This window comes from Pinus tabuliformis, chromosome J, assembly GCF_031772625.1.
Source record: "Pinus tabuliformis cultivar Carrire ecotype Pingquan chromosome J, CPIR1, whole genome shotgun sequence".
NCBI classification, from domain to species: Eukaryota; Viridiplantae; Streptophyta; class Pinopsida; order Pinales; family Pinaceae; genus Pinus; species Pinus tabuliformis.
In genome coordinates this window covers 128,919,336-128,939,216 of record NC_142295.1, presented here as the reverse complement: position 1 = coordinate 128,939,216, position 19,881 = coordinate 128,919,336, and the positions used below count along the sequence as shown (strand labels likewise).

General features: G+C 37.2%; 1 pseudogene across 1 annotated transcript; it reads left to right on the top strand.

Moving 5' to 3' along the window:
- The first annotated feature begins 8,255 nt into the window (after nucleotides 1-8,255).
- Nucleotides 8,256-14,880, top strand: LOC149225949 (putative alpha-glucosidase Os06g0675700; annotated as a pseudogene). The gene is made up of 4 exons (XR_016248274.1): nucleotides 8,256-8,436; nucleotides 9,656-10,376; nucleotides 12,758-12,987; nucleotides 13,084-14,880. The product of XR_016248274.1 is annotated as a putative alpha-glucosidase Os06g0675700 (transcript).
- The last annotated feature ends 5,001 nt before the right edge of the window (nucleotides 14,881-19,881 follow it).

Here is a 19,881-nt window from a genome sequence, read left to right as displayed (position 1 = left end):
AACTATCAGCAATTCACACTGCAAACTTATCAAACTCACACCAAAGCGAGGAGGAAAGGCGAACTCCCTTGACCCAACAACCAGTTCTAGAATCACCCAGAAGGCCAACTGTTTGAACTAATTCGCCATATATGGATCGTCGCAAGTCATACGCTAGGGCTCAGCGATGACTTCACAAGGAAGCAGTGCATTCAGAGAAATCGTCGCAAGAAATATCTTGAGGACTTGTGCTGAGCCCTAAAATTTGACCGTCGTAGGAAACAGATGTACCCCTGCGACGACGTCACGACGTTATAGTTCATTGCAGAGAATCGTTGAAGGCAGAATTAGGGTTACTTGCGACAATGCAAAAACATAGGTAAAAGGGTCAATATTCAGGATTAGAGAGCACTTGTTTAATCTTCTCAAATGAGTGGGAAGACATGGACATATTTATTTGATGTATGACACAACGGAGATGTCGCTCAGAGACTGACTTTATCCTAAGATCAGGGAATATGAGGCCAGTGACAAATTACTGTGTAACAGTACCCGATCTAAAGAAGAACTTGGTATCTATCTCAGCTATGGAGGACAAAGGATTCAAGGTGACATCTAGTGATGGAAAGGTACGTGTGTGGAAAATAAATTCCAAAGAAGTATTTACTCTTAGATTCAGGGTTGATAGCCTATATCAAGTTAGAGGAAGTCCATTGGGAGCTATGTCTTGCGACACATCTCTTCAATCCGAATTATAGCATTGGAGGTTTGCTCATCTTCATTATAAAGCTCTAACTGATGCAAGGAAGATGGTAACATGTATGCCAGAATTTAAAGTATAACATGAAGGTGTTTGTCAGGGATGTGTTGAAGGAAAACATACAAGGGGACCATTCCCCTCAAGTGATAGATAGACTACTGACATTTTGCAATTGGCTCATTATGATCTATTTGGTATGTTGCCCATGACATATTTGGGAGGATATTTGTATTATGCCATCTTTGTGGATGACTTCTCTCGCAAAACTTGGATTTATTTCTTGAAGAAGTACGAAGTGTTCACATGGTTCCGCTCTTTCAAAGCCATGGTTGAAAATCAAAAAGGGAAGAAGATCAAAATATTGAGGACCGATAATGGAATCGAATATGAATCAAATGAGTTCAATAAGTATTGTAGAGAAGTTGGCATTAAGAGGGAGACTACTACCGCATATAATCCTAAGCAAAATGGTGTTGCTGAAAGGAAGAATCGTTCTATTATAAAAGCCAATCATGCCATGTTTCATGATCAAGGCCTTCCAAAGTTCCTATGGGGATAAGTTGCCAACATTGTTGTGTATGTTCAAAATAGATGCCCTCATCAAGCATTGGACTTTAAAACTCCCAAAGAAGTTTTCATCGATAAGAAACCTGATGTTTCTGACTTTAGAAATTTTGGTAGCCCTGTGTATTTTCATGTACCGAAAGAAAACAGAAGCAAATTGGATGCATCTGGGAAGAAAGGAACATTTGTGGGCTACAGTGAAACTTCAAAGGCATATAGAATCGATGAAGATGTTGCCCTTGGGAATATTAGGAACCTTCCTATTCCAAGGAAGGAAAAAGAAGCAGATACAGGAAATTAGGGAGAATTGCAGGATGACTCGATGCCCGATGTTGAAGGACCGATGGATCCCATTGACCATCTCCCCATGAGCCCTCCTCCTCAAAAAGGAGACCCTCATGGCTTAGGGACACTCTCGAAGATGTTGAGAGACATATTGCACCAAGGGGGTCATTTCATGAAAGTAAGAAGCCAAATAGGTACCAAGGGTACTTAGCTGCCATGAGCATCATTATTCAAACTGAGCCTTGCACATTCGAAGAAGTTGTGAAGCAGCAAGTTTGGAAGGATGCTATGAACGAAGAGCATGAGTCGATTATGAAGAATTATGTTTGGGATGTGATCCCTAGACCCAAGGACAAATCTGTTGTCACCTCAAAATGGCTCTACAAGATCAAGCATGGAGTTGATGGAAGTGTTGAAAATTTCAAGGCCAGTTTTGTTGCTCGGGGCTTCTCTCAAAAGTAAGGTGTAGACTATGATGAAATATTTTTTCCAGTTGCCCAATATACCACCATTCATTAAATCATTCCCTTGCTTCTTCTCAAGGATGGAATTTACATCAAATGGATGTCAAGACTACCTTCTTGCATGGCTCACTTAAGGAGGAAGTCCATGTGGAACAAACTGTGGGGTTCAAAGTCCAAGATTGAGAGACACATCTATGCAGATTGAAGAAAGCCCTCTATGGGTTGAAGAAAGCTCCCTCGGCTTGGTATGAGAGTATGAAAAACTATCTGATGAAGCTAGGTTTTACAAGAAGTGAAACTGATCTGAACCTTTACTTCAAGGTTGAAAATGATAGACCTCTCATCTTGGTACTTTATGTGGACGATCTCTTTCTGATAGGTACAGACCCTCTCATTCATCAATGCAAGAGGGAGTTGGCTTCTGAATTCGAGATGAAGGACCTAGGATTGATGCACTACTTCCTAAGCTTGGAGGTCTGGCAAAAGCCAAGTGAGATTTTCCTTTCTCAAGGAAAATACATTGTGAAGCTACTTGAAATATTTGGGATGGTGGATTATAAGTCTATGACTACTTCAATGGAACTCAACTTCAAGAAGCTATGTGGACGTCTTGTTGGGCCTGATTTGGGAAATCCTTCCGAGTATCATCAACTCGTGGGGGGCCTGATGTTCTTGGTGAAATCCCATCGAAACATATGCTTTACAGTGAATATGTTTAGTCAATTTATGGTCGAACCTCATCACATACATTGGATTGTTGCCAAGAATATTTTGAGATATCTTCGGGGCACAATCACCTATGGAATGAGATACACTATCGTGAATGTGAGGCTCCATGGTTATTTTGATGCTGACGGAGCTGGCAGTGTGGTGGATCGTAAGAGCACATTTGGATGTTACTTCTCACTAGGTTTTGCTTCGATATCTTGGATGAGCAGGAAGCAGAAATCAATTCCTTTGAGCACCACTGAGGCAGAATACATTGTTGCAAGTATGGCCTCCTGTGAAGTTGTTTGGTTGAGGAAGCTCTTTAGTGAGTTGTTTGAACATGTGATGGATACCACCGTGATCTACTGTGATAACCAAAGTTGGATTCATATTTCTGAGAATCTCATGCTTCATGACCACTCCAAGCATTTTGATATCATGTACCACTTTATCCGAGATATGGTATAATGGGGAGGAATAAGGCTCCATCACATTGGGACTGATGAACAGGTCGTAGATATTTTGACGAAGCCCCTGGGGAAGATCAAATTCTTAACCTTTCGTGAACAACTGGGAGCTATGAGGGGCTTGTGGTACTTCTTGGAGCTATGAAGGACCATAGGGTGAGTGGTTCACCTTCCCCTGTGATACCCCATGATGGTTGATATATGCATAGGATGAGTGGTTCAACTTTTCCTATGGCATATGAGCAAGATGATTGGTTCACCTTCTCCTGCCGATACATCTACCCATGTAGTTCATGACTCATGGGAAGTACCTCTCATCTGGCCAATGAGTTTGGAAATGATGATAGGGACCATAGTGCTACCGATGGACGCATCGTGTACTACCGTACTCTCTATACTAAGATGTTTGATATTGATCTAGGATCAATGGAGACTGACTTCGAGTCAATGGAGAGTGGTATGATACATTCTCGATCATTTCTTCTTCATTATTTCTTCATGTTTCAGTAGAGAAAAGTAGGGATGTCAGAGATGGTATAGAATGAGAGATGGTTTGGCAGGTGGAGTTCTCCCTGGTTGAGAGGGAGTGTTAAAATTGGAAACTAAGGCCAAACTCCACCTTGGAAAACACATATGATGGAGATGATATTTTTATTGGATTCCTCTTTTCGAGAGGTGTCGGATTGATCTAAAAGTCATCTCATTCCAACAAGTAGAAATGGAATTATGAATGTATTTCTTTTATGGACAAATTGTCAAGGTCAGCCAGAAGTCTAATGTAGGCTCATGAAGCCCAACAGATGTGTCTATTCACCCTCAACGTTGTGTATAAATAGAAGAGGCATTTTCCTCATTTGGACATTCGCAACTCAACATTCCATTCTCTCTCTTCATCTGATTGGGTCATACAAATCACAAGAAACATGTTCTTCTCCACATGTGCAAAGATTTGATTGGGCTTTTCTGTTCTCTGCGTTGACCAAGTTACAACCAACTTTGACCAGTGTTGACCAGGCATTATTTGACTTCATTTGACTTTGATTTTTGTGGGAGAATCTCTTTTTGGGTAGGCCACATGTTCTGGCACAGAAACTGAGATTTTTTTGGGCAGGTTGACCAGCATTGACTGCAGCAACTTTGACCGTAGCGTTGACTTACTTTGCCTGAGAATTCAGGATGTTTTGGGCTGATTCAGACTATCTTTGGAGGTTGAGTTGTCTGGGTTTGACCGAGCTAATTTGGAGGAGACCTTTTGTTATTTTAACCAGCGTTGACTTTCTAGTTAGGGCATCCTATTGGCTGCAATTTGATTGGACTGTTTTACAGTGATTGGCCAAGTAAATTTTGTATATTGTACTCTCTCTCTCTCTCTCTGTGTGCTGAACTTTTGAAGAATAATAAGAAGATTTGATCAAAGGGTTTTCCTCACATTAGGGTTTTTCCCTAGAATCCACCAAATATTGTGTCCTCTTGTCTTGGCTTGTCTTCTGCTGATTATTTGTGCTCTATCTGTGTTTACTATCATGTTAATGTGATTGCTAATCTGGAAATTGATATTGAGCTAATACGAAAAATTGAAGTAAATTGCTCTAAATCATAGAACATACCATTGTTATCTAAAATTAACACAAACCCTCTTTGCAATTTCGTCTGATGGATGATCGAATTTTTTGATCCAAACCAGAGAAAACAACCAAACCCTCTCTGTGATTTCTCTTGATGGTCGAAGATTCTAAGTTATTCGTTTGCATAAGTGATTGTCTTTAACAAGCTAATCGAATGCCTTTTAATAGTGCTTGGGTAGCTGGCTTAGAGGGAGTGTATTTAGGAAAAAACAAACTTAGGGTTTTGAAATAATTTAACTAAATTTTGGAGCCCACTTTAATTTGAATTTATGGCAAATTCAAATTAATTTAATTTAGCTAAAAATTTTGGGCCACTTTACATTTGGTTTTTGACTCATAATTCCTCCAAGGAAAATTTAATGGACCCATTGCTTAGTTTAAAAGCCTTCATAAAATTTATGTTGGAGTATTGTTCCAAAACGCTATTTATGGAAGAATAAAAGTATCACTTTTAACCCGAAGTGATACCCTTCTTATCTTATGAACAAATAATGTATTGCCATGTCATTTTGCTTTGGAATACATCTTCCAACTTGTACTTAAATTATGTGATGCTACCACAACGTCAACCCTTAATGATTTTATGTCACATCACTCATAATTAATATTGCCATATCTTCTAGTGATGCCACATAATTAACCAACCATATGATGCCACCTCAGTACCCCTTTGGAGTTTTGGACCAGAAGTTTGGTCACAAACTTTGACGAGCATATCTCACGAACCAAGAAAGCCCACGAGACACTCCACATATTGCCAGAATTAGTATGACGAGGAGAATCTGATGGTGAGGGTTATGAATACAAACACATTAAACTGTTTCACCAAAAATTCCAACAAAAGCAGGGTATGTCCATCGTCTAAGACCCCAAACCCTAGGGCTAGGGTTTCATCCTGCAACAAAGATTTCTATTGTAACACCTGAGCTGCTAGACATCTTGTACCTCATCCTGCACTTATTTTGATAGCAATGACCTATTGCACATATGCTCAATCATCCTACAACTACTCTCGCTTTGACATCAATGCCAACCTTCTCAACGACCCCCCCTGTCATTGATGTCAACACACCAAGCATACCAAGGAATGTTGCATCGTGCATCTCTCTCTCTTTGGCTTGATTCTTCCAAGTATCTCTCGCCCTTTGACATCAATGGCAAAGGGTGATTGTTGCATCAACCCATATGTCTCCCCCTAACAACATGCTCTCTATATCATCTCTACAAAATTCTCCTAACGAAATGTTGCATCATCTAAGCTCCCCCTAATGATTTGCCTGGTCCTTTAGACCTGTGATCTAACTCTTGACAGACTCCCACTGTCAACATACTTCCTTGTTGCATCAAATCTTGTGTTGATGCTCCCCCTGAACATTATGCTTCTCTTAATCGAGATGATCATGGAGAAACTTGTTTTCTCTGCCAGACCCTGTTGGTCTTGTCTTCTTGCCTGGCAAATGACCTCCCTTCCTGATTCTGTGGGATCCATGTCAAATCGCTTCTACAATCTCATGCAAAATGACCAGTGTTAGGAGATAGATAATGTCCTATGTTCCTTCCTTCCTGGTTCTCGGGCGAAGTGGCCAAGATTATGGCACAAATAACATTCTACATGTTATCTCAATAATGGAGCAAACGAGTTATAATTCCTCCTATCATAGGTGTAACAAACTCTGTCTTCTTTTCCAGAAAATCTACTCCAAGGGCTTTGATAAAACCCTCTATTAATATTCCTACTATATTCCCTACAATCTCGAGCTCTATGTCCATAGTTAGAACATGTGTAATAGTAACCATGAAATGTCTCTGCATGTTTGGGTGTATAGGGAGAAGATTTGTTGAAGGTATCTCATTCCTGTGAATATTTTGGCTACTCTTCACTCTTGAATGCTTTATCATGAGTTGGTGTCCTAAATGCATCATCCTGATTTGAGGCATTGGTCTTCCAACTTTCAGTGCTGGTTGATTTGTGTACGACCTTGACTTTGGGCTTCTCTCTGTTTTTGGGCAAGGACTTCTTTTCATAAGACTTCTTCTCTTCTTGTGGTTGTCCTTCATTATTGGGATGAGGCTTCCCTTCATGTGGTTTTTCTTCATTATTGGAATCAGGCTTCTCTTCTTGTGGTTGTTCTTCATCTTCTTTGACATATGACTACTCTTCATCATTGGATTACGAGGACTCACCAATATGTCCAAGACTTGTCTTGATGAGTGGTGATCTTTGGAAATTGATAGTGTCTTCCAAAACTTGTGAGCTTCTCAGTATCTATTTCAATTTGTTCACTTCAGCTCTAAATGTGACAATTTATTCTCATGTTTTATGCAATCTTCTTCCTTTTGCTTCATCTGGTTTTTTAAGACATCCTCAATTCTTTTGGCTTCTTGAAGTTTCCTCTTCAAGGCGGTGATCCGCTTTTCTTTATTCTTCTTGTTCTATTTGTTTGGCTTTTCTTTTTCTTTTTCCTTGAGTTGGCTTGTCAAGGTTCTTTCCATATCGTTTGCCTCCAGTAGTTTGCTTTTGAGATCCTCCACTTCCTTCTTGGCTTCATCCAGTTCCTTATCATTTTCATATGATAGTAGCTTATCAATTTGAGCTCAAAGCTCGATATTATCAGCAGCGGTAAAATGAGTACTTTCCTCAATCTTCTTTTCAACCTTCAATTCTTCATGTTCATTATGAAGAACACCATACAAGATTATGGACTTCTCCCAGTCACGTGTTGGTATTCAAACCTTCTCTTTGAGGGTTTTGATATCTTCTTCAGAATCAACAGCCATACCGTCAATAATTCTGAATACTATGTATCTGCCTTCAAGTTGTTAGGCTTCCATTGAAGGACCTACTCTGCTACCAATTGTTGGAAATACTGAGAGAAGAGTGAATCATTATTTCATTTTCTTTTCAATTAGTTAATTCATTTAGCATTCAGAGCATTAATAGACAAACAATGCAGAAACCAACCAGAGACAAAACACAACATTTGGCTTAAACAAAACAATGTATTATGCAACGTACAATGTACATAGTACATACAATACTTATACAAGACTTTACCACGAAGGAAGTGCAAGACTCTACCAGGAAGTGCGTGCAAGACTCCCCATGAGATTTTTTTCTAGTCAAGAGAGTTTGTTTGATGTTGACCTTTATTTAGACGTTTAAAAAATTGAAGAAGATTATTTTGTAATTTTAAAGTCGGCCAATAATTCCCAAATTTTCCCCGATATTGCCAATAATTTATATTTCAGACCATTGGTGATAAATTCCTAATAACGATAAATTTAAGTTTGGTCTGAGCACCATATATAATGCTTTACGCATGAAGGTTTGTTTTAACGATGTTTCAGATTAGACTTCCCCTGTTTAGTTGTTGATAACTTGATAGTCCCTGTCAATATTTCCATGGGGCTTCAACACTATCTCCACCAGCTTGCCATTGGCTTCCTATCCGCACCCTCCACTGGTATAACTTGGGACAAGTGGACGTTGGATCTTATGGCTCTAGCTCTGCCTTTGGCTTTGACTCTAGCTCTTTTGGCTCTTGCTTGGGCTCTAGCTCTTTTGGCTCTTGCTTGGGCTCTGAGTTTGGCGTTGGCTATTGCTCAGTGCTGACTTTAGCCTCTTTATCTTCGAAATCTAGGCATAACTTGCTGCAGCCATAACCTGCTTCACGATACAAGAACGAATTTGAAAGCATTTCCAGGATCAAAATGCTTTGATACCATTGATCTGTAATTTTTTTCGATGTATTTACAGATTTCGGAGATTAAACGCTGCCTAACTATGCATACTATTTTCGGCAAAGAAAACACAATTTTTTGCAATGACAAGATAAATACAGTGGAAAACAACGAAAATCATTACACAGAAACCGTTGGAATTAGGAAGATTTGAACTTGGAAAAATTATAAAAAATACCAGAACTATATTGCTTGATAGAAGAAAACTAGGCAGAGTTTAATACAGGAGTACAATTGCCTTTCGCCAAGCGTTGGAAGCAAGGTTTACAAGTTCTCTTCCTATCCCTTATCTGGCGTATATCCTCTGTGACAGCAGAGTGCTCATTGCACGTGTTGCATCCTAGTGACCACATTCTCTTCTTTTCCTGTCCCATGTAGTTCTGTCAGACTTCATGGACCCCTTGAGATGATATTCTTGCTGCTTGAATATTCCATTGATTGTGTTGCTTTGTACTTGTTTAACTGCTACACTCCATATTTTTGAAGTTACCATAGTGCAGCTGAGCATCAATGAGTTCCTACGTGGCTTCACTTCACTTATCAATAACGTTTTAAAACCATGTTTCAAATTCAATTGCTGGTCAAAGATACGTGTATTAAGTGCATCATGCTTTGGATATGGATAGCAGCACAGACCCATCTAAGCCTTTTGGTTGAGATGGATATAAGCTATAAAGATGAGTTTACCAAGCTCAACGATACCTATTTAGAATCCCCATAAAAAGATGGGCCACTTGTCAAATTTTGGAATTCAAATATGCAACTTGACATGGATATAGGGTATAGACATAAGGTTCCCAAAGCTTAAGGATACCTATCTAGAGTTCACATGAAAAAATGGGCGACTTTGTCAAATATTAGAATTTAAATATACAATCTGAAGCTTGGATACTTATTTTATATTTAGAATTCACAGGAACAAATGGGCCACTGGTCGAATATTAGAATTTGATATACAATCTAAAGTTTGGATACCTATTTAGAATTCACATAAATAAATGGGCGACTGGTCAAATGTCAGATTTGAAATATGAGCATTAGATTTACATGAGTCTGTGTTAGTTCATGAACTGAGAAAGAGGGCTTACCTGGATTGAATATGGCTGGTTTTCAGGTACGAATCCAATGATCGGTTGAGAGTTTATATTACTGATGTTGAGAAGCAGCGATGGGAAGTTCCAATAGATATTCTGCCTAGATACAATGGGGTGAATACTAACAGCACTGATACTGATAAAGATGAAGAGGATTCTAAAGACCATCTTCATGAATTGCTGTTTACTTACTCTAACAAGCCATTCGGTTTTGCAATCACACGGCGTTCAAGTGGAGAAACTCTCTTTAATTCAACTGCAATTTATAACAATGGTGATTTATTTGGAAGTATGGTGTTTAAAGACCAATACTTGGAGATCTCTACTGCCCTTCCATTTTCTGCTTCTCTGTATGGATTGGGAGAGAGCACTAGGCCTGGATTTCGTCTCAACAGGAATGAGAGCTATACACTCTGGAATTTAGACATACACAGTGCGAATCTGTATGTGGATCTATATGGATCTCATCCATTTTATATGGATGTGAGAGCGGGTGGTGTCGCTCATGGGGTTCTCCTGCTGAATAGCAATGGCATGGATGTTGATTATGGGGGATCCTACTTGACATATAGAGCAATTGGGGGAGTCTTGGCTTTTTATTTTTTCTCAGGTCCCTCTCCTCTTGCTGTTGTTCAGAAGTACACACAGCTCATTGGTCGTCCTGCTCCAATGCCATACTGATCTTTTGGTATTTGCTCATACTATTGTGAATTTTGTAGGTTTATATGAGTTTGTTGCTTGTTTATTTCTGAAAAAGGGAATTAGTAGTCCTATTCCATACCTATGGTGTTTTCTGGGATCTTTATTTTAATTTGTGCTAGCAATGGTCAGGGCCCAAAGTTAAGTCCATGCTTTTTAGGCGCCCACATTCTTGGGAGGACCAGGGCACTCTCCAAATCACCTCCGTGAAAAAAATCTAGCACAGGTACCTGGGGGTAAATGGACAAAGCCCACAGTCAAAGCCCTCAACAATTCAATCCCTCATTTTCTGGATTCTGTTAAAACAACTCTTCTATCTTGTTTTTTCATTGGCAAAGTAGCTCTCTATCTTTAATGTTTTAACTAGTAGAAGCAGCAATGGATGTATTATGTGTGTACTAATGTCAACATCCGATTAGACCAGGAAATGTTCTTGTTGTATCAGTAGTTTTCAGCTATTACATTATAACACACAATACTCTTGACCCACTTCACAAGCTTCCCTTCATCATAGGGTTAGAGTAGGCCTTAGGACAGCGGCAGGTAAGTTCCTGATTCTGAGCTCAGGTAAGGTCCTGCCTCTATCTACAAGGGAAAGGTCTTACCTCAGCGCCATCGTAGTTGCCATAATTTTGGAATTGCCTCCATTCTTTCTCTCAGATCAATCATAGCAGCATAAAATAAGTTTGAAGACCTCTGGAAACTTACTCTGTCCCTTGATGAGAGGAAGTTTGTAAGCATATAGGATTTGATTTGTTAGACGGATTCCAATGTTTTTGGCATCCCATGGGCATGAATGTTTTTCCCAATCAGTGGTAAAGCTCCTCACCTCGTCGGTCTTAGTGTTGAATGTGCAGGTGGAGGTATTCAATTCTACTGTACTATGATTTCTTTTACTAGGATGGTGCCAGTATGCTGCTAAGTTACAACTACTCTAGTCTAATAGCAAGATAGATAAAAGTAGTGATCCTTGCTTAGATTTACAAGATCTAAATTTTGTCACTAATAACGAAAGTAACTCCCACAAGTAGACACTTGGAATTTTCCTCTCAAATTTGTAGCCTAAAGATAGAGCCAGCTGATCCACGAGCTTCAATTTTGGGAAGCAATTTTAACTACCTACAGTTTCTTTGAGATTTGGCAACCTTTTCTTCTTTTGCGCAATCAAAGAAACAAAATCTAGTTTACAGGTTAACTTCCAAGTAATTAAAGGTATTCCCCAGGTCAATGAGATTTCTTTGTTAAAGAGGTAGAAAGGTGACTAGTGCCTATTCTCTAGACCATTCTAGATAATGGACACCTAATAAGCGGGGACAAGCATTTGAACCATGGTTGTCACAAATTCGAAATCAAAGTTAATTTATTTTCTGACTAGATTGTAAAATAAAACCCACTGTGCCTTTGATAATTGATTGATTGGATAGAATCCTTACCAAACTGGCACTTCACATTTTTACAGGCAATGGAAAGCTGCATTGGAAACAATCTCACATTAAAATGAATATATTTCTGTGTTTTTATTGTTATTGACGCAAGAAAATTATGTTCTACTTATATTAGGTGGGGACTTCACTTATGATTAGACCCTCCGGATGATTTGTATTGCCAGACTCTAAAAAGGCTGCTAGGAAGAAATTTTAAGAAATTTTAACCCCTAGAAAGTTACTGAATCTGCTCACATAGATATAATTGATTCCATATTAACAAAGATTTGAGAAAAAAAGGCATGGAGTATAGAAAAATTCCTCCAAAGACTTGAGAGGACGAAGACATCAGGCTGCTTAATAGTGGCCTATGTGAAAGGCGGCCACATAATTGTTGCTTCAGCCAACAGATGGGAAGAAGTGTAAACGTTTCTCCTCATATTAGTGTATTAGAATTCGGGAATTTTCAGAGCTCCAATCTAGTGTGTATTGAGGAGGATATATGAGTTCTTACATATGCTTAGGAGACACCAATAACAAAATTATGGTAAAAATGTATATGAATTTGTTAGCTGGTAAGAAATGGTTAACATGAATAAACTTTGGATGATTGAATGATGCAATGTTCATTTTTTACTTTATATTTGCAAGAAGGGCATACTTTTTTTAATCTACAAAATCGGTTTCTGAAAAAGAAAAGTAGCCAAACCTTTTCATTTTTTATCACCGATTTAAAGGATGATTAGTGACAAAGTTCAGTTTAATACTTTACTTTGTCTTGGGAGCAGTTACTCTGAACATGTGATCACATTCCCATCCATTTACTCTCCTAAGCACATCCTTTAAGCTCTTTACGTGAATTTCTGAAATGTTTTAATAGACGAGTCAGGATATGACTTTGTATTTGCAGTCTTGTTAATTTATATAATTGGATTGGATTGCACATTGTTTCACCAATGCAGGTATGGATATGAAAATATTTCGGTGGTTGAATCAGTTGTAGACGGATATGCATCAGAAAAAATTCCTCTAGAAACGATTTGGACAGACATTGATTACATCGATGATTTCAAGGATTTTACTCTAGATCCTGTGAATTTCCCTGAGATGGAAATGCAAAAGTTTGTTGAACGAATCCATGCTAACGGGCAGAAATATGTTCTCATTATTGATCCAGGTACGGTTCACTTTGTTATTGTCCTACAATTGGAGAAAAAGAACATAGAGAAAGGAAAAAGAACTGAACATACAAATCATTCGCTTAATTGTGCAGGAATAAGCTTGAATGAACCATACAAGCCTTTTCAGAGAGGGATACAAGATGACATTTTTGTTAAACGAGAAGCACAAGTGTGGCCAGGCCCAGTGTATTTTCCAGATTTTCTCAATCCCAATGCACAGTCATTTTGGACAAAAGAAATCTCCGAGTTTCATGAGACAATTGCATTTGATGGTCTTTGGCTTGATATGAATGAAGTTTCCAACTTCTGTAGTGGGATCACATGTTCCTTGCCAAAGAAAGGGAATTGCCCAAGTGAATATGCACAGAAAGATTGTTGCTTAGTTTGTAGCAATGCGAACACCACCAAATGGGATGTTAGTCCTTACAAAAGCAATGCTTCTGGAACACACAGACCACTGGGTAACAGAACCATGGCTGCTAGTGTAGTTCACTATAATGATATCTTGGAGTACAATACTCATAATCTATATGGGTTATCAGAGGCTATTATGACAAACACAGCATTGAAATCAGTACTAAATAAGAAGCCACTCATACTAACTCGTTCCACCTTTCTTGAATCAGGGGCTCATGCCGCGCATTGGACAGGAGAAAATGCTGCAACATGGGATGATCTCTGGTACTCCATACCAACAATGCTGAGTTTTGGATTGTTTGGAGTCCCAATGGTAGGCGCTGATATTTGTGGATTTTCACAAAACACAACCGAAGAGCTTTGCAATAGGTGGATTCAACTAGGTTCCTTTTATCCTTTTGCTAGAGATCACTCAGCGAAGGGAACAAAGCGCCAAGAGCTTTACTTATAGAAATCAGTCACAATGTCTGCAAGGAAAGCATTAGGTCTGAGGTACAGAGTTCTTCCATATATCTACACATTGGCGTTTGAAGCTCACACTAAAGGATCTCCGATTGCAAGGCCTCTGTTCTTTACATTCCCTGAGGATCCTAATACACTGGGAATCAGCACCCAATTTCTCTTGGGTAAAAGGGTCTTGGTCTCCCCTGTTTTAAAGCAAGGAGCAAGGACTGTGGATGCTTATTTTCCAAAGGGAACTTGGTACAATTTGTACAATGTATCAGATTCAATAACAGTTGAGAGTGGTACATATGTTAGTCTTCTTGCTCCGCTAGATACCATCAATGTCCATGTATACGAAGGGACTATTTTGCCGATGCAAGAAATGGGTATGACAACTAAGGAAGCCAGAAGAAGCCCATTTAGTCTGGTGGTTGCTTTCGGTGGTAGAAAGGAAGCATATGGGGACCTATATGTGGAGAATGGAGAAGATTTGGAAATGGTAATAGAGCATGGCAAGTCAAGTTATATCGAGTTTTATGCAGATATTGTAGAGGGACGAGTGAGACTGAGATCAGAAGTCCAAATGGGGGAATTTGCAATTGGGGAAGGATGGCTTTTGGAAAACATTACAGTTTTGGGAACTACAGCTGCTGCTGGTTCTCATTATGCTAATTCATACATGAAATTGGTGGCAACCGTGGATAAAATGATTGTGGATGTTGCAGCATCGTCCTCTATGAAGAGAATCAAAACTAATTTTAGACCTGAAACGCGTCGTTATAATAGTCTTGATGTTGTTTTAGTGATTTCAAATCTGTCTCTTCCAATCGGGAAGAACATTGAGCTTGTTATACCGTGGGAGAGATGATTGGGTAGTGCTGTGTGTTCACATCGCAAGGAAATAAACCCACTGGTAGGTGTGTTGTGTGATGTTATAATACCTCGCTGTGATGGAATAATTAGGGTTGATGAGAAGAAATTAATTGTAATATAAAGGTTTGTGAATTTATTATTATAAATTTTTTTATAAATTTATGCAATAAGAGATATTTTAACAAAATCTTAAACCATAAGAATGTAATGGTGCATACATAGAGTAGACGAGAGATTTACTGAAAAAAAAAAAAAAAAAAACAAAACAAAACAAAACAAAACAAAAAGACAAAAAACCAACAAACTTAGAGCTGTAAATCTCTCAATCATTGCACATCTATCTATCATTATATTAATAAAATTATTCACAATATCGTTTTTAAGTTGTTCGAAGCATCACTCAATCCTAGTTCATCAAGTGGTATTAAACTACAACCCTAATCCCTTAATTAGGACTAGATGAAAAAGAGTTGAAACCATTGGGCAAAAAGGCAAAGAATGCAACACTTATCCAACAATCATGCTTACTTTGCTAAACAAGGGAAGCCAAGGATATTAAGTCAATTTATTAAGGGTAGTTGCCCCTATTGATTCTTTACACCAAGAGAATTTTTCAATGTTCATAGACACCATCAAAAGGAGTGCAATTTTTTTTAGGGTATAAACCTTCTCCAACACCACCCTCATGTCTTCAACTATGTCTTAATAAAAATGATATTGAACATTAATATGCTTGTTTTAGCATGATAAGTAGGACTCTTTGCTAAGAAGATTGCACTTTCATGATCACAATGTACACTTACGTAAAAAAATCAATACTTGAACATAAATTTTGCTACCATACAATCTTCTTACTCAAATGAGTGGCTACTATGTACTCAACTTATGTAGTTCAAAGTGTAACTACAACTTGCCTTTTTCTCTTCCAAGATATTGCTCCACGAAATAGGTTAAACACATCACCACTCCTAGAGCTTTTGCAATCAATATCGCCAACCCAATTTGCATAGGGAAAACCTTGTATATTTATCACTTTATTTGGTTCATGGTTGTATTGGTAGTGGATTGCATAATATGAAGTGTCCTTTAAGTATCTAAAGGCCCTTTATATAGTGATATGATGTTTCTTCCTTCGTTTTTGATACACACACACTCAACTCTCATTGCATAGGCAATGTCCAATGTAGTATGGAAAATAACATCCATCAAATTTCCAACAATGTTTCCATCAGGAACACGAGACATGCCTTCTACCTCTTCTTCTATCTCGGGTCACTATTCTAAAGATAACTTTACATTGATAGGAATATGAACCTTGTCTAGTGTAGATTTCTACATATTAAATCTTTATAGCATTGCCTTAATATGTTTCTTCTTACTCATAAAAAGTTTCTCATTTAAAAAATCTCTTTTAATTTGAATGTCTAAAATAAAATTTGCAACACCAAGATTTTACATCCTTGATAGATTTTATTATCATTATTCCAATTAACAAGATACATTAACATATCATGCCACTTAAACAAAATGATCACCAACTACACACAATGATTAACATTGCTTCTTGAAAATGCAAGTCTTAATATATAAACCCCAAATTTTCATATCACATTTTTAGATATTTTTTTAATCTTGCAAAACAACTTATTCTTTCCCTTCATTGTAAAATCTTCATACGTAAATTTCTTTTTCAATATCCACAAATAGAAATGTTATCTTAACATCCATTTGTTCTACTCCAATATAAAATACAAAAATAATAAATAAATAAAATTGAAGTTAACTTAGCATAAGAGAAATTCTCGCCAAAATCAATTCCCTCAACTTGGTAATATCCCTTCACTAGTAGATGAGTTTTGTAATTCTTCCCTTTACATTTTATGTTGAACGTGTTCTTGCACATTGAATTGTTGGCATCAAGTTTTTGTTCAATAGATAACTTGACCAAATCCCATGCCTACTTTTTTTCTAAGGGTTCCATTTTTTCAACCATGGCCTTGTTCCAAAGTTTATTTTTATTTGAATCCACTATCTTCCTAATAGTTTTAGGATCATAATCCATGGCAGATGAAATAAAAGAAGAATAAAAACATGGGGGTATATACATTTCCATTTGTCTTCTTTCCCAAACTTTTGGCCTCAAAACTAAGGTTTGATGTTCTTCCTCCTCTAGTTCATCTTCTTTAGTTGACTCAAAGTCTCTATCCTCCAACTCAAACTGCTTTCTTTCTAGTTCTTCCTTTCTTGGTTTGTCTTCCTACTTGGGATCAATTTTACTTACTCTAAAGATGACATCTCAATTATAAATATTTTTTCTTGATTATGAGTTCCAAATCCTGTATCCTTTTAGACTATCTTTCTAATCAATACAAATACATTTTATTATTTTATTGTCTACCATACATTTTTCTCTTCTTTGGAACATGAACATAAGCATCACAAAAAAAACAAATTTGAGATGTGCAAGAGAGGGTGTTAATTTTTGAGTTAACATGTTCTCTGCTTAGATCAGTTACTTCATTAATCCATTAGCCCATTATTAGTTCCATTAATCCATTAGAAATCATATTAACAATTATGATATGAGAGTAACTAATGAAAGAACATCAAACATAAATGCAGAAGACAAGCCAAGACAATAGGACACCAGATTTAGTGAAAGCCAGGGAAAACCCCAAGATGGAGAAAAGCCTTTGATCAATTCTTCTTCTTATTATATCAAAATGTTTAGTAGAGAGAGAAAGTACACAAGTCAAAATTAAGTTTCCAAATCAAAGTCAAAATAAACCTCACAAATTTGCAATCAACAACAGTGAAAATCTACCCTAACTAGAAAGTCAACAACAAGTTAAAGTAGCAGCAAATTGTCCTCAATGCAACTCGGTCATACCCAGTCAAACTCAACCTTCAAAGGTGGTCAAAGACAACCCAAAAAAACCATGAAAACAATGGTCAAACTTGGTCAAATTCTAAAGTCAACCCTGTAGTCCGGTCTACGGTCAACCCTGTGATTTGTTTGTGGTCAAAGTCAACAAAATACCTTGGTTCCTGTGCCAATGGATACAACCTACCAAAAAAAAATTATGACACAAAAAACGCAGTCAAAGGAGGTCAAACCACCCCTAGTCAACGTTGGTCAAACCTGCAACAATCTCTAAAATTTCGGCCTCGTAATTTGTCCTGCAATTTTTCCTTCTACTGCCACACATGTGAGGAAAAGATATGCCCAATAAGTTATATGAACCAATCACAGAAGGAGAGAGATGATTGTGTGAGTGTGTGAAGTGCCAAATGATTTTGGAGGTCTCTCTTATTTATACAAATGGTTGAGGGTGAAGTGACATGTCTCTTGGGCTTCATGAGCCTACATGATGATGTGACTAACCTTGACAATTTGCACATGTGAGGGCATAAAATCAAAAACACATTTATGCTTATCCAAATTTGATGATCTTTAGGTTGATTTTGGTCCTCTCGAAAAGAGGAATTCAATGCAATAATCATATCCATCAAATAAGCTGTCCAAAGTGGAATTTGGCCCTAGTTGCCAATTTTAACAGGGTGTTTCTTGCAAGTCCATGCCTCATGGAGGTTTTTATTAGTTAGTGTTGATGAAGGTGATCTATTTCCTAGGTAAGATGCAATACCTATTCCTCTACCCAAAATTCTTGCGATAATTTCACACTATTGAGCACATGTCTTAGCGTTTCATTAATATTTGGCTTATTCTTTCAACAACTACATTGAGTTATGTATGGATTGGGAGTTTTCATTGCTATATTGTACTATTTACAAAACTTCTCAAATTAATTTCCATGTAGTTCTCCACCTTTATTTGTCTTTGACACCTTTATCTTTTTCTCTATTTGGTTTTCCATAAGATACTTAAATTCTTCGAATTTATCAAAGATCTCATATTTTTGTTGTAGAAAATATATCCATGTATTCCTAAAAAAATCATTTATAAATAAAACATAAAGAAATTTACTTAGTGATGCACTAGTTCAAATATATCACTGTGTATGAGCTACATGATGCATTTTGCTCATTTAGCATCATGGGGAATCTACCCTGATTCTATTCACCATACACACAATGTTTACATAAATCAAGATCTAGAGGTAAGTCACAAATTACTTCAATTATACATTTATTGTGCAAATATCAAGCTCTTCTCTCCAATATGTCCTAATCTTTGATGCCAAAGCACTGTTTTCTCTTTAGGGAAAGTAGTTCGTGTCTACTTCTTTTCTCACCAAGTGGGAACAACAAAAATATTATATTCATTTATAATGTTTCCCTCAAGTCTATATAGTGTTCTAATAAAAACCCTTCTTTCGAACACCATTAATCCTCAAAGCATCTTGCAGTGGTCCTTTTCAAATATTTCTTGCATATATGCACCACTCATCTTACCATAGAAAATTTTAGGGGCGAATGTGCGCCCTTTGGCAAAATTAAGGGGTTTTAAATTTTTAGTGGGCGAATATTTTGTATCATAGCACATTTTTACAAATCACCTCAAATAGCCCACCTTATTTTAAGGGAGAGAGTAAAAAAGGTAACTTTAGCCCTTGAAACTAGGAGTTACAACCTTCCATTCGCCCATTTTCAAGAATAGGTTTTATTTAAGTGAATCCATTCACCCATTTTCAAGAATAGGTTTTATTTAAGTGAATCCATTCGCCCATTTTCAAGAATAGGTTTTATTTAAGTGAATCCTATGGGCCAAATACCATATTTATAAAAGAGGTATGGTAAATAAATAAAACATTTTTTATATTTACTCCATAAGTCACCTTATATACATGCAAGGGTGTAAACAAATAAAAATATAAGTAAAGTGGAGGTATGGTAAATAAATAAAACGTCTTTTTATACTTACTCAAAAGGTAGGATAAATAAATAAAAATATAAATAAACTAGTCGTATGGTAAATAAATAAAACCTCTTTTTATATTTAGTCCATAACCTCGTTCTATTTATGAAGGCTCAAGAAAGAGGTTTTATTTAAGTGAATCCTATGGGCCAAATACCATATTTGTAAAAGAGGTATGGTAAACTAATAAAAATATAAATAAACGAGAGATATGGTAAACAAATAAAACATTTTTTTATATTTACTCCATAAGTCACCTTATATTTACGAACACTCA